Genomic DNA, 14,186 nt, shown 5'->3' on the forward strand with positions numbered 1-14,186 from the left:
TTGTGGGGGGTTTGATGACTGGAGTTGAGTCCCCGTGTGTTAAAGAAATGTGCCTTGATTGTGCTTTTCTGGCCCTTCACTTTTACCTTTCTTCCTTACAGATCAGTTTTTAAATTCCTCTGCTGTGAACCCTCCACCGACCTGCAGTGCTCCTGCAGTCACCACTGCTTACCCTTCATGGAGCAACAGCTTCCACCCAGTAGGGAGGAATACAGAAGTCTACAGACATGGGGCCCAAGGCATGATTTTGCAACAAGGGTCTGCAGGAACACCAATGTATCTACAGCAGATCCCACAGGCAACACGCGCTTACCCTCGTGTATCGGACATGAACGGAGGATTCTACCACACTGCTACAGGAGGATACACAGGATTTGCAGGACAGGTTAGGGGAGAAGCCACAACGCAGCCTGTTACTTTCCGTCCCAACACACATTTGGAAAGACGTGCTACAATAGGGCCTTGTATAATGGCCACCCAGTATGCACAACTTCAGCAGCCACCATTCATACCCCTTAGAGGAATGCAGACCTTACAAGGTGAGATATGGAGAATCTTTACTAATCATTGTTCAAAATCTTCTCCTTGACCGATACCATTACCTGTTATAAAGATCTTTAATTACGGTCATTCGCCACTGTAGTGTTACAAATATATAGAACTCTACAGTATGTAGTCCTCGCCAATTCTGAAGGGATTAAGCATGTGTTTGCTTTTCTTCCTTTGTGTTATTATGTACAATGTGTTGGTATTTATGATAATTGATTATTTCTCCTTTTTGATTTTGTTACAGTGTGTCAGACCTCGCTTGGAGCCCAACATATTTCCCAGGCCAGTTTAATTACACAAGGAGCAGTTCAGCTTGCTGCTAATGAAAAAAGTGAACCACCTCTAATGTACCCACCTCAACCAGCTCGGAAGCTGAGCCACCTCTCAAAGTTACATATTGATGTGCAAAGCAACAAAGAGTTATATGTGCCAGTGTGGAAAAGGGGTGGGTTAAAAGATATGGCGAAGAGATCTTCAGAGGTGAAGGCCCCCTCACATATTGCTCAGAAGGTTCGTAATAACGTGCTGAGTTCAGTGAAGACTGAGTGTCCGTCAAAGTCTGAGGGGGTACCAAAGTGCTCCAAAGTGGAAACAAAGAAGAAAAAGATCCTTTATTCAGCTGCAAAGGATCAAGTCCCTCAAACTGCACTGCAAAAGAAGGTAAAACCAATGTCAAAGCCAGTAAATCATTCTTCTGCTCCTATACCAGGGAAGTCACCCCATGGCCCACAATCTGGTGACGAGGCTGTTCTGTTAAAAAAGATGAAACGTGTTTGTCTCTCAGGTGCCCACATTTCCAATAAGGTATCTGAAAAGATGCAGCAAAGCCGTGAAGGTACAATGGATGCAAAGACACCTGCTGTTACTCATATTAATCCTAAACTGAAGAAAACTCAGGAGATAGGGATCAAACGTAAAGATGCAAAGACTCCTGCAGTTACTCATAGTCCTGAGCGGAAGACACCTCAGGAGATGGGGATCAAACGTAAATATGCAAAAACTCCTGCAGTTACTCATAGTCCTGAGCGGAAGACACCTCAGGAGATGGGGATCAAACTTAAAAATGCAAAGACTCCTGCAGTTACTCATTGTCCTGAGCGGAAGACACCTCAGGAGATCGGGATCAAACGTAAATATGCAAAAACACCTGCTGTTACTCATAGTCCTGAGCGGAAGACACCTCAGGAGATGGGGATCAAATGTAAAGATGCAAAGTCTCGTGCAGTTACTCATAGTCCTGAGCGGAAGACACCTCAAGAGATGGGGTTCAAACGTAAACAGAACAGCAATATTAAGCAGCTAGTGAAGAAAACAAAGAACCAGACCAGCGTTTTCAGTTTTGAGCAAGCGCTGGCTTGTGGTACTGATAATAACCCCAAAGCTCTCAAAAGAAAAAGTGCTAATCAGCCTGGAGTGAATTCAGAAGTTCTTGGGAAGGGCAAGAAGTCATTGGAACCTTCTGAACAAGGAAAGGTGAAAGCCCATCACAGCAACCTCAGCCTCCAAATGATTAACTCTGTTCAAGTATTTCACCCATTGGGTAAAAAAGCAGGTCCCACAGGTCCAGGGGCACCCGCAGGATCCATTACACTTGGAAATAAGCTTGGACCAATGCAAGGACGCCAAAGCCAGACTTATGCGTCTCATGTTCAGTGGTCTCTTACTGATGCGATTAAAAGGTTCATGGCCAAAAAACAGGACAGTATTTCTGGAATTAAAGGTGTCGGTATTAATGCCAGGCCTAGGCTATTTAAAATACATGAGTACACAAGACCTGACATTAAAACCAGTGAAATCAAACAACATGGGGAAAACAAAGCTTCAGTTATAGAGAATCCCAAACACTTCCCAGTGATATCCATAGAACAGGAAGCTGCAGTAAGATGCATTGAAAAGGTGAGCCAAACCACTATCCCCATTCCAGCTCCTGGCATTAAAACCAGTGAAATCAAACAACGTGGGGAAAACAAAGCTTCAGTTATAGAGAATCCCAAACACTTCCCAGTGATATCCATAGAACGGAAAGCTGCAGTGACATGCATTAAAAAGGTCAGCCAAACCACTATCCCCATTCAAGCTCCTTTCAACCAGAAGCACCAGCTTTCTAACCTGCAGCTTCCTATCAATGTACCCAGCAGAGTGGACAACTTCACTCCATCCTTCTGTCAACAGCCTCTCCAAGAGCTTGAGGTTTCCATACCTATTCCACCAGAACAGAGAGAGGAGAGAGAGGCTATGAAAAGGAAATCACAACTGGAGAGGGAGTAAGCCTGTCAACATACCTCCAAGGGGAGGCTACAGTGCTTTGTTCAGAGGCAGAAGGATCATAACATCTCTAAACGTTACGGATACCCACCATCCAGACTTATTTCCCCCATGAGATACTTAAGCCCTAAAAAAACAAAAAAAAACCCTGACTAATCTGTAACTGATGCCAAGCTCTGTGACTATCTGTAAATAAGATTTATATTTATAAGTCAGTTTGTAACATATTTTACTAAGAATATATTTAAAACTCTTCAATAAAATGTATCTATTTTCAATTGAACTCTTTATTTACTAAAGAAACTATTTACAAATGCCAAGGGTTATTGAAATTCTGCAAATTAACTTTAGATTACCCTCTTGATGATACGAGAGAGAGAGAGAGAGAGAGAGAGAGAGAGAGAGAGAGAGAGAGAGAGAGAGAGAGAGAGAGAGAGAGAGATAAGTAAGTCGGACCCCACTTATGAGAGAGAAACAGATAAATATTTAACTATATGCTTTGTCATGTTGTATGTTGTATGTATGTATGTACTGTATGTCTTTATTTATATAGCGCCATTTATGTAGAAAGCGCTTCACCGCAGTAATACACGTGACAATCATATAAATAATACAAATAACAGATCATGGGAATAAGTGCTTCAGACATAAAAGTAACATTTAGGAAAAGGAGTCCCTGCTCTGAAGAGCTTACAATCTAATTGGTAGGTAGAACATACAGAGACAGTAGGACGGCGTTCTGGTAAGTGCGTCTGCAATGGGCCAAGCTTTTTGTATGCGGTCTATAGTATCAGCCTCGGAGCTACTCACATGCTTCTTTAAGCAGATGTGTTAGAATGTGGGTCTTAAAGGTGGATAGAGAAGGTGCTAGTCGGGTATTGATGGGAAGGGCATTCCAGAGGTGAGGGCAGTCAGTGAGAAAGGTTTAAGGCGAGAGAGGGCTTTAGATACAAAAGGGGTAGATAGAAGACATCATTGGGCGGATCGCAAGAGTCGGGATGGTGCATAGCGAGAAATTAGAGCTGAGCTGTAAGGAGGGGCAGAAGAGTGTAAAGCTTTAAAAGTGAGGAGGAGAATTGAGTGTGAGATACGGGATTTGATAGGAAGCCAGGAGAGGGATTTCAGCAGGGGAGACGCTGAGACAGATTTAGGAAAGAGTAGAGTGATTCTGGCAGCAGCGTTTAGGATAGATTGTAGGGGAGACAGGTGAGAGGCAGTAAGACCGGACAGCAGAAGGTTCCAGTATTTGAGATGGTAGAGAATGAGGGTCTGTGTCAGAGTTTTAGCTGTCGAGCAACAGTGGAAGGGTGTATCTTGCGGAAGAAAAAACGACAGGTTTAGCTACCTTTTGAATGTGAGAGAGGAGTCTGTGACCCCCAGGGCAGCGTGCTTGGGCTACTGCATGTATAGTAGTTCTTCCAACAGTAATGTGGAAGGTGGTAGTAGGGCCAGGTTTGGCATGAAATATAAGGAGTTCTGTTTTTGACATGTTAAATTTAAGTCGGCGGAGGATCATGTTGCATTGGGCTTCTCTTCCTTGTGTTTATATTGTACAATGTCACATACCCAGTAGCACTTCTTAAGACAAATATATATGGTGAGGTGGGTCTGGGGTTGAGTTTACATGGGTTTGTGTGCGCAGATTTAAATTGTTTGGAGGTCTGTGACTCCTCCCCGTTTCCAAACTTACTCTGCCCACCTTTAAAGCAGCAGTCCAAGCTGTCGTTTAAAAAAAAAAAATCCCTTTGATATGTGCATCAATACAATCCACACATTGATAAGTAATTAGCTAAGTTGCGATTGATCGGTGAAGATTCGGCTCGGGGGTTGACTAAATGGTTGCCAGTGCAGCAGAAGAGGACCAAAAATGCAAAGTTCTCTGGGGTGATCATGTGACCAGGCAGTCACTGGATACAATTGAGTTTTGCACAGCTAGGGAGAGGGCAGTGTTCAAAAAAAGGGGGGGGGGGGGTTGCCAGAGCCTGTTTCAAAATAGGAAGGGGATGTGACTTTGTAAATGGTTGCTATAGAAACAAAAAATGATTGTTACATTATGATACATTAAAATTTTAATTCAGAGTTGTTTAAAAAAAAGTACTACTACTAGTAGCATTATACTAAAAAATAATACAGATGCACAGTAATACCCTCTATAGATATACCAAGAATTGTTAAGTGTGAGTGTGTGTGTGTGTGTGTGTGTGAGTTTATGACATGTGGAAGGAAGGTGGAGGGGTGAGAGTCATGGCGAGGGGAGGGGGCTGAAGGAGAGACATGGCGAGGGGAGGTGGGTGAAAGAGACATGGCGAGGGGAGGAGGGTGAAAGAGAGACATAGGGAGGGGGGTGAAATAGAGACATGGGAATGGGTTTAAAAGAGAGACATGGGGAGGGGTGAAAGAGACATGGGGAGCAGGTGAAAGAGACATGGGGAGTGGGTGAAAGAGTCATGGTGAGCGGCGGTGAAGAGACATGGGAGAGGGGTAAAGAGACATGGGGAGCAGGGGTGAAAAGACATGGGAGCAGGGGTGAAGAGACATGGGGAGCAGGGGTGAAGAGACATGGGGAGAGGGGTTGAAAGAGACATTGGGAGGGGAGGGTGAAAGAGACATGGGGAGGTGATCGAGAGACATTTAGAGGGGGGGTGATAGAGAGACATGTGGAGGGGGGATGATAGATAAACACGGGGAGGGGGTGCAAGAGACATAGAGAGGGAGGTGAAAGAGAGCCATGGGGTGGGGGGTGAAAAAGAGACATGGGGAGAGGGGTGAAAGAGACATGGGGAGGGAGGCGATAGAGAGACATGAGGAGGGAGGCGATAGAGAGACATGGGGGGATGAAAGAGACATGGGGAGGGGGGGTGAAAGAAAGACATGGGGGGAGTGAAAGAAAGCCATGGGGAGGGTGGGTCCATGATCCTCAGTTGCTTGAAGAGTAGGCCCGGGTGAGTAGTTTTTTATTCAACACAGGTCCGGGAGATGTTGATCGGACGGCTTCTTAGGGTGAAATAAAACATGACAGACCTTATATAAGGCCTGTGACATCACATTTGACTGACAAATGATACAGTATATCCACCAATCTAATTGGTGGATGTACCATGTGATAGCTTCCATTTTATTTTTTGGCAGAAATGACATCATCTTAAGTGATTGGATAATAAAGGAACTATTGGATCTCAATATAAATGTAGAAAATATGCAGGGCCAAAGCTATGACAATGCTGCAAATATGCGGGGAAAGCATAATGGAGTTCAAAGACATGTTTAACATGAACCCACGTGCGTTTTATGTACCATGTAGTTCTCATTATTTGAACCTAGTGGCTAACAACACTGCTAATCCCAATATAGGTGCCATTTAATTTTTGGGCTTAATTCAATCGTTGTATAATTTCTTCCCCAGGTCCACCAACAGATAGATCATTCTTTTAAAATCCTTACCCAATTTAACACTAAAGAGAGTTTGTGAAACATGTTGGGAGCCTCGTATTGATGCAGTTAGACCAATTCGATACCATCTGGGAGCGCTCTATGTTGCGTTAGTGTATATTAAAGAAGATGTGACATTTAAAAGTGAACATCATGGCCCCCAGAGTAGAGCTGTTGCGTACACTCTCGCAAAATGTATTTGTGACTATAAATTCATATGTTGTGTAATATTTTGGTATGACATATTAAGTACAATCAATCCAGTGAGCAAGCAGTCTATAAACTATGACAAAAACAAGTCCAAAGACCAAATCTGGGGCTCCAAAAAACAATCCCAACAGTAGATTTGGGGCCCTGTTTGTTTAAATCAAAAACACTACAGTAATGTCCAATCCTTTGTCTCATAAATAGAGAGATATCCTTACCAACTCCACTTATAAATGGTGTAAATGATCAGTCTAGGGGTTTACAGTATATACATGTAGAAAAGATGGCGCCTAGCTGGTTCTGCTCTGTTATTGAGCTATCACAAATCAGCTGTAAATGTTCACATGAAATGACACCTAGTTAACTTTTTAAATCAATAACTGTAGACTTGCTAGTCCCCTATATCATAGACTCTATCTTCAATAATAACAAAGTGGAGACTCACGGTTATCAAAGGGTGCATCAGTTCAATCCTGCTCCTGTGGGTTGCTGCAGGGCACCTTTTGGTGTGTTGCTCGCTAGGTAGATAGTACAAAGTGAAAAATGTGCGATGCACAACCGGAACAAAAAAATAAATGAACTGGAGAGAGGGTACAGTAACTACACAATTTGCTTTTAATAACTCATCTAATTAAATGACCGGCAACAAAACGCGCACACAGAGGTTTTCAAACATCTCTATGGAGCTTGGTCCCACCCCCCGTTCGCATCACGTGTCACTCACGCGCGGCGCGCTCACGGGACGATCGTGCACCACTCCCCAGCTGCGACACAACACCCGTAACAATGCCCACCTGTCTCCTGCGCTCTGCGTCCAATCACAGCTCCCGCGGGGCCACACCTCCGTTCCGCCTCTCACTTTCATTGCTCCAGTCCTCCTATTTAATCTCTGCTTGCTCAGTTACACATTGCTGAGCATAGACCATAGTAGCCTTGTGTTCCTACATTCCTGCTGTGCCTTGCCTTGTGCCTTGCCTCTCTTGCTTTCAGTTTGACCTCATGTGTACCGACCCGGCTAGACTCTTGGACGCTCTCTGTATAACGACCCCAGCTTGCCCTCGACTACCTGCATCTCTCCATCCCTGACCACGGATATAGGACATTCTTTTAACCCACCAGTTCCAACCCTCGACCTCGGCACAACGGACATCTACCATTACTGGCTCCTCCCCATGACCGCGGCAAGTATCTGGACTACCCTCTCTCTCCAACCCCGACCCGGCTACGCTGACAATCCAGGCGTGCCTCCACTGCTGTGGGTGCGCAGTTTCTACTTTCCCACCTCAGTACCGGGGGTCCGCCTTGTTCGTGGTGAGTGCAAGGGTCACAATTAGAGAGGGTTGGGGTTCCTTACAATGCATCTGATCTCAGACGCGCTATTAGAGAAAGTTGGGATTCCTTACAATGCAGATTTCAGACGCGCTGTTAGAGAGGGTTGGGGCTCCTTACAATGTATTTGATCAATGCATTGTAAGGAACCCCAACCCTCTCTAGTGTCTCCATCAGTGCCAACAGTGTCAGTGGCCATGTGAGCCCCCACCCTCTTCTTCAAACACATTTCTTCACCCTCTCACCCTCTTTTTCTGCTCCCTCTCTATTGCTCCCCCCTCTATTTACCTATTTCTCCTCCCTCTCTATTTTCTGCCCCCTTTTCACACCTCCCTCCTCAATGTATTTCTCTTCCAACTGTCTCACTCTTCCCCTCCCATCTCTCTTCTTCTCCTCTCTCTTTCCCAATCTTACACTCTTCCCCCCCATCTCTATCTTTTTATTTCTCACACTTCCACTCACTCTCCCACCACCCCCTCTCTCTCTTTCTCCCTCCCTCTCGCTCACTCCAACATCTCTCACACTCTCCCCTCCCCTCAGCTATCACTCAATGTCACCCTATTTTCACTCAATCTCCCCCTCCTCACACTGAACCCCCCTCCCCACTGACAACACACACAATCCCCCCTTACACACACACACACACACACAAACACACACAATTCTGCCCCCAAAACACACACACACACTATTACAATTACACACAATTCCTCCTTCCGGCATGGACCGGTGAGGATCGGTGCAGCAGAGGCCTGGCAGAAATCGAAGGCCAAGCAACCATATGCAGAAGTTGGGCCCGACCTCTGGCCAATTTTTAACTAAGTGGGGGAGTGAGAGGATGAGGGGGAGACATGAGAGGATGAGGAGGGGGGAGCGAGAGGATGAGGAGGTGGGGAGTGAGTGTATGAGGAGCGGGGAGTGAGAGGATGAGGTGAGGGAGAGGATGAGGAGGGGGGAGTAAGAGGATGGGCAGGGGTGAGTGAGAGGATAAGCAGGGGGGGTGAGAGGATGAGGAGGGGGGAGTGAGAGGATAAGGGGAGGGGGAGGATGAGGAGAGGGGATTGAGAGAATGAGGAGTGGGGAGTGAGAAGATGAGCAGGAGAGGAGAGAGAGGATGAGCAGGAGAGAAGTGAGAGGATGAGGAGGGGGAGTAAGAGGATGAGGAGGAGTGAGTGAGAGGATGAGTGAGTGAGAGGATGAGGAGTGGGGAGTGAGGATGAGGAAGGTGAGTAAGAGAATAAGGAGGGGGAGTGAGAGGATGAGGAGGAGTAGAGGATGAGGAGAGGGAGGGGAGAGAGGATAAGGATAGGGGTGAGAGGAGGAGGGGTGGGTGAAAGGATGAGCAGGGGGAGTGAAAGGATGAGAGGGTGAGAGGAGATGGGGGGGTGAGAGGATGAGGAGGGGGTGAATGAGAGAATGAGAAGGGGTGAGAGGCTGAGGAGAGGTGGGTGAGAGGATGAGGAGGGGGAGTAAGAGGATGAGGGGAGTGAGAGGTTCAGCATGGGGGAGTGAGAGGATGAGGAGGGGGGGAGTGAGAGGATGAGGAGGGGGGGAGTGAGAGGATGAGGAGGGGGTGAGTCTGAGGATGAGGAGGGGGTGAGAGGATGAGGAGAGGTGGGTGAGAGGATTAGGAGGGGGAGTAAGAGGATGAGGGGAGTGAGAGGTTCAGCAGGGGGGATTGAGAGGATGAGGAGTGGGGGAGTGAGAGGATGAGGAGGGGGGGAGTGAGAGGATGAGGAGGGGGGGAGTGAGAGGATGAGGAGGGGGGGAGTGAGAGGATGAGGAGGGGGTGAGAGGATGAGGGGAGGAGTGGGTGAGAGGATGAGGATGAGGAGGGTGAGTGATAGGATGAGGGGAGTGAGAGGATGAGGAGGGGGTGAGGAGAGGACGAGGAGGGGGGAGTGATACAACGAGGAGTGAGAGGATGAGGATGCATGGAGAGATGATGAGGAGGGGGATGATGAGGAGGGGCAGAGAGGTTGTGGAGGAAGTGGAGAGGATGAGGAGAGTTGGGGGGAGTGGAAGGGGAGTGAGAGAATGAAGGCTGAAGCAAGAGAATGAGGAGGGGTGAGTGAGAGGAGGACGGGAGAGAGAGGAGGAGGAGGGGGGAGTAAGAGGATGAGGAGGGGGAGCAAGAAGATGAGGAGGGTGAGTGATAGGATGAGGGGAGTGAGAGGATGAGGAGGGGGTGAGGAGAGGACGAGGAGGGGGGAGTGATACAACGAGGAGTGAGAGGATGAGGATGCATGGAGAGATGATGAGGAGGGGGATGATGAGGAGGGGCAGAGAGGTTGTGGAGGAAGTGGAGAGGATGAGGAGAGTTGGGGGGAGTGGAAGGGGAGTGAGAGAATGAAGGGTGAAGCAAGAGAATGAGGAGGGGTGAGTGAGAGGAGGACGGGAGTGAGAGGAGGAGGAGGAGGGAGTGAGAGGATGAGGACAGTGAGAGAGGATGGGTGGGTGAGAGAATGAGGAGGGGGTATGAGAGGAGGATGAGGATGGGGGAGTGAAAGGAGGAGGAGGGGGAGTGTGAGGATGAGGAGGGGGAGTGCGAGGATCAGGAGGGGGAGTGAGAGGATAAGATGGAGGAGTTAGAGGATGAGTATGGGGAGTGAGAGGATGAGGAGAGGGGAGTGCAAGGATGAGGAGGGGGGAGTGAGAGGATGAGAAGGGGGAGTGAGAGGATGAGGGGGTGAACATGCGAGAAGGACTTACAGAAGAGCAAAATTGTAAGGAATCCGCTCCTCGGTTTACTGGTTGCCTTACCTTGCAGACTTGTGCAGTCCTGGTGCACCTCTCCTGATGTTTGCTGCAGCCTGGATTTACTCACCAAAGCAATACACACTCCCTCTGGTATCTACTGCAGCTGTGCAGCCTATCACTGCAACCTAGACTTGCATTCACTCATTGGAGCAGTACCTTCACACCCCCGCCGGGGATTGGCCCGCTGGCCTTTAAGTACTGCTTTCCCACAATGCTCCCTGCCGAGCATAGTCCTTTTCCGGATGTCTTTCTGTTCTGCCACAAGCTCTCGCTTGTTCTCCTGTGCTGAAGCGGAGGTTTCGCCCTGCGTCCTTCAGCTTCCTTTCTCCTGTGCTGAAGCAAAGTTATCCCCTACGTCTTCAGCTTCCTGGGTTCCTGCACTGAAGCAAAGGTATCCCCTATGTCTTCAGCTTCCTGGGTTCCTGCACTGAAGCAAAGGTATCCCCTATGTCTTCAGCTTCCTGGTTACCCGCACCGAAGCAAAGGTATCCCCTATGTCTTCAGCCTCCTTCTCCTGTGCTGAAGCGGAGGTTTCCCCTGCGTCCTTCAGTCTCCTGATTTCCTGCACTGAAGCGGAGGTTTCCCCTGTGTCCTTCAGTCTCCTGATTTCCTGCACTGAAGCGGAGGTTTCCCTGTTTATCTTCAGCTTTCTGGTTCCTGGGGCCTACTCTTTCCCTAATCTAGAGAGGCCGTGTCCTGGTTCCTGCGCTGTAACGGAGGATTCCCCAGCCCGCTCAGGACTCTTGCGCTGTAGCACTGGTTCACCCGTGCAGCAAAGCGGTGTGCTACTCTGATCTGCCTACCATCTCCTGTGACCAGTACCATGGGCCATGGTCGTCGCTCGCGCAGAGGCCAACCCCGCGCTCCTAAGCTGAAGCGGGGCTCTCCTGACTACCTGTTGCCGAACTCTTGCTTGAACAATGTTTATCCTGATGTCGCCTGTCCTGACCCTGGCTTGTACAACGACGATGCTGTCTTCTCCTATCCTGATCCTGCTACGTATGACAACGAACTGCGCAATCCGGATCAGCCTGCGCGGTCTAAGGTCGGTGCTTTTACAACCCTACCTCAGCCACGCGGTCCGACCCTGGTTTGTGGTGAGCAGAACCCTGACAAAAATCTAGAACAGGGGGGCGCAAACTTTTTTCCCTGCGCCCCCCTACCGGCGGTCCCCTCACTCCTGCGCCCCCCCTAACCCCCATTCACCTGCGCTCCAGCATCATGACCTCACGTTGCCCTAGTAATGTGACGTCACATGACCTCACAGCGTCATTTTGATGCCACGTTGCCATGGCGACGCAGGAAGGAAGCCGCCGGAGCCTAGGTAAGTGAAGGTTTACAGAGGCCCTGCAGCTACCCCGGCACTTAATTTAAGTGCCTTCGGGAAGCGCGCGGGGCCTCTGTAAACCCCACGCCCCCCAGCCGGCAGTCTTGCGCCCCCCATGGGGGTCGCGCCCCCCAGCTGTTCTAGAAATCCAATCGGATAAGGCTCTTTCTGCACGCTTTTGCACAACTCCCAGCTACTAGAATATCCCCCTGTGTCTATCCAAGAGGAGGTTTTAGTGTACTGACAAAAAACATCCCAAAATAAATTGTAATTAAGGCCGCGAGGTGTCACTGTATATAGAACATAGATCCAGTAGCACTCTCATTGTAAAAGACTCATCTCTATCTCCCCACAAATAAGCAGGGGGACCCATTCAATACCCATAATGTGTATGTCTGAAGCATTAAAGCAAAGTGCAGGGCTGTACCAAAGTAGTAGTTTAGTTTAGACTGCCCTTGAATGGAGTTGAACACTTCCCCAGTGCTGGAATTAGACATAAAAGGTCTATGCAGCAACATAGAGTAATTGTGTTTAGACGCATGGCTCTATTTTTTGGAGCAGAGCCGCAGCATATATACTGTAAGAACAGTTTCTTACTTCTGACGCGGTATGTTAGACTTATGGCACTTCAGATATGGAGGATTGTTTTGGGCAAATAAAAGGTTAAAAAAAAGTATCAGAGAAATGCAACTTGTGACGCATCTCATTTTAATCTGTGCACCATGTAACTGCCCCCAACTCATCCTACTCACTCTCCCCAAGGTGCAAATTGGGGCAGAGACGCAGAATGTGATACATCTGATTATAATCTGTGCACCATGTAACTCCCCCCAACTCCTTCTACTGACTCTCCCCAAGGTGCAAGCTGGGGCAGAGACGCAGACTGTGATACATCTCATTATAATCTGTGTGCCATGTAACTCCTCCCCAACTCCTCCTACTGACTCTCCCCAAGGTGCATGCTGGGGCAGAGACGCAGACTGTGATACATCTCATTATAATCTGTGATACTTTATCTTGCCATGAAGTCAATGCATTTGAACCCAGTGATACAGTATGTTGATCCCACTGCTGTCAGTGGCACTGTCCATATGTGTACTTGTGTCACCCAATGTATGTAATACAATGTATCACAGTAGCTGTGATTTTTATGACTGCTACTCAAGTTAACCACTTCTCAACCACTTGAAATTAAATGTCAACAGTAGCTGATTTCTCTATTATGACATCACGAGACAGTATCATTGAGCCTCCTAGGAGATGCCAGCAGCAGTGTTCTGTAATGACATCATGGAATCGCCTTAGAGACTGAGATAAATACACAAATGTAAACTTGTTTGTGCGTGACTTGAATTAGTTCCCGAAGGAAACCGTTAGTTTTGTGGACATCTCAGAGATAGGAAAAGAGTGGCGCTGTACAGAGAGACTAATTATCTCCACCTTAACTCTGTATCATGGCAGGTAGGAAGCAACGTGACCTTTACATACCCAAAAAGAAATGGATAATATCTATATTTCTGAACTGTTTACTTTCACAATGTTTTATGGGGTACAGAACAGATAACATGACTCCTATCAATGGATGGGAGAAAGAAGACGGATGGGGTGGGGGGCGGGGGGGAGGGACGGAGGTAGACAACACCCAGGGGGGTTAGGTACCTGGCCTTAATTGGATAATATTTTTTTTTATAAATGTCAAAACTGATTTATTATAGATACATACACACATATTTGTTTTATTGTATTTACTTTTATATCTGGCTTGTAATTCAAAATCTTAAATGATTTGAACAGTAAGAAAAAGAAAAGAACACATGTACTGTATACATAAATGTCAAAGCGGCAAACGTCTATGGGATCTATGGGATAGTAAAAAAAGACACAGGAACCTTAGTGTATACAGTAGGATTAGTTATGTATAAGGCATGCTTTTTCCTTGCCCTAAGTTTAGGTCAATAACTATTGGACCAATTCTACACCGTGGGGTGTAATGTTCGACTACTTTCAGCCATATCCTTAAATTATTGTCTACAGCAGTGTTTTTCAACCACGGATCCTAGGAACCCTAGGATTTCCCGGGCATCCCTAAAGGGTTCGCTGTAATTTTCAGGTCATTTTAAAATTGTACTTAATACAGAAGAATTTACAGTACAATGCATCTTATCTCAAACGCGCTATTGGAGAGAGTTGGGGCTCCTTACAATGCATCTGATCTCAGAAGCGCTATTAGAGAGGATTGGGGTTCCTCACACTTCATCTGATCTCAGACGCACTATTAGATAGGGTTGGGGTATATTACAATGCATCTCATCTTAGACTC

The sequence above is a fragment of the Ascaphus truei genome, unplaced genomic scaffold (assembly GCF_040206685.1).
Source record: "Ascaphus truei isolate aAscTru1 unplaced genomic scaffold, aAscTru1.hap1 HAP1_SCAFFOLD_483, whole genome shotgun sequence".
Lineage (NCBI taxonomy): Eukaryota > Metazoa > Chordata > Amphibia > Anura > Ascaphidae > Ascaphus > Ascaphus truei.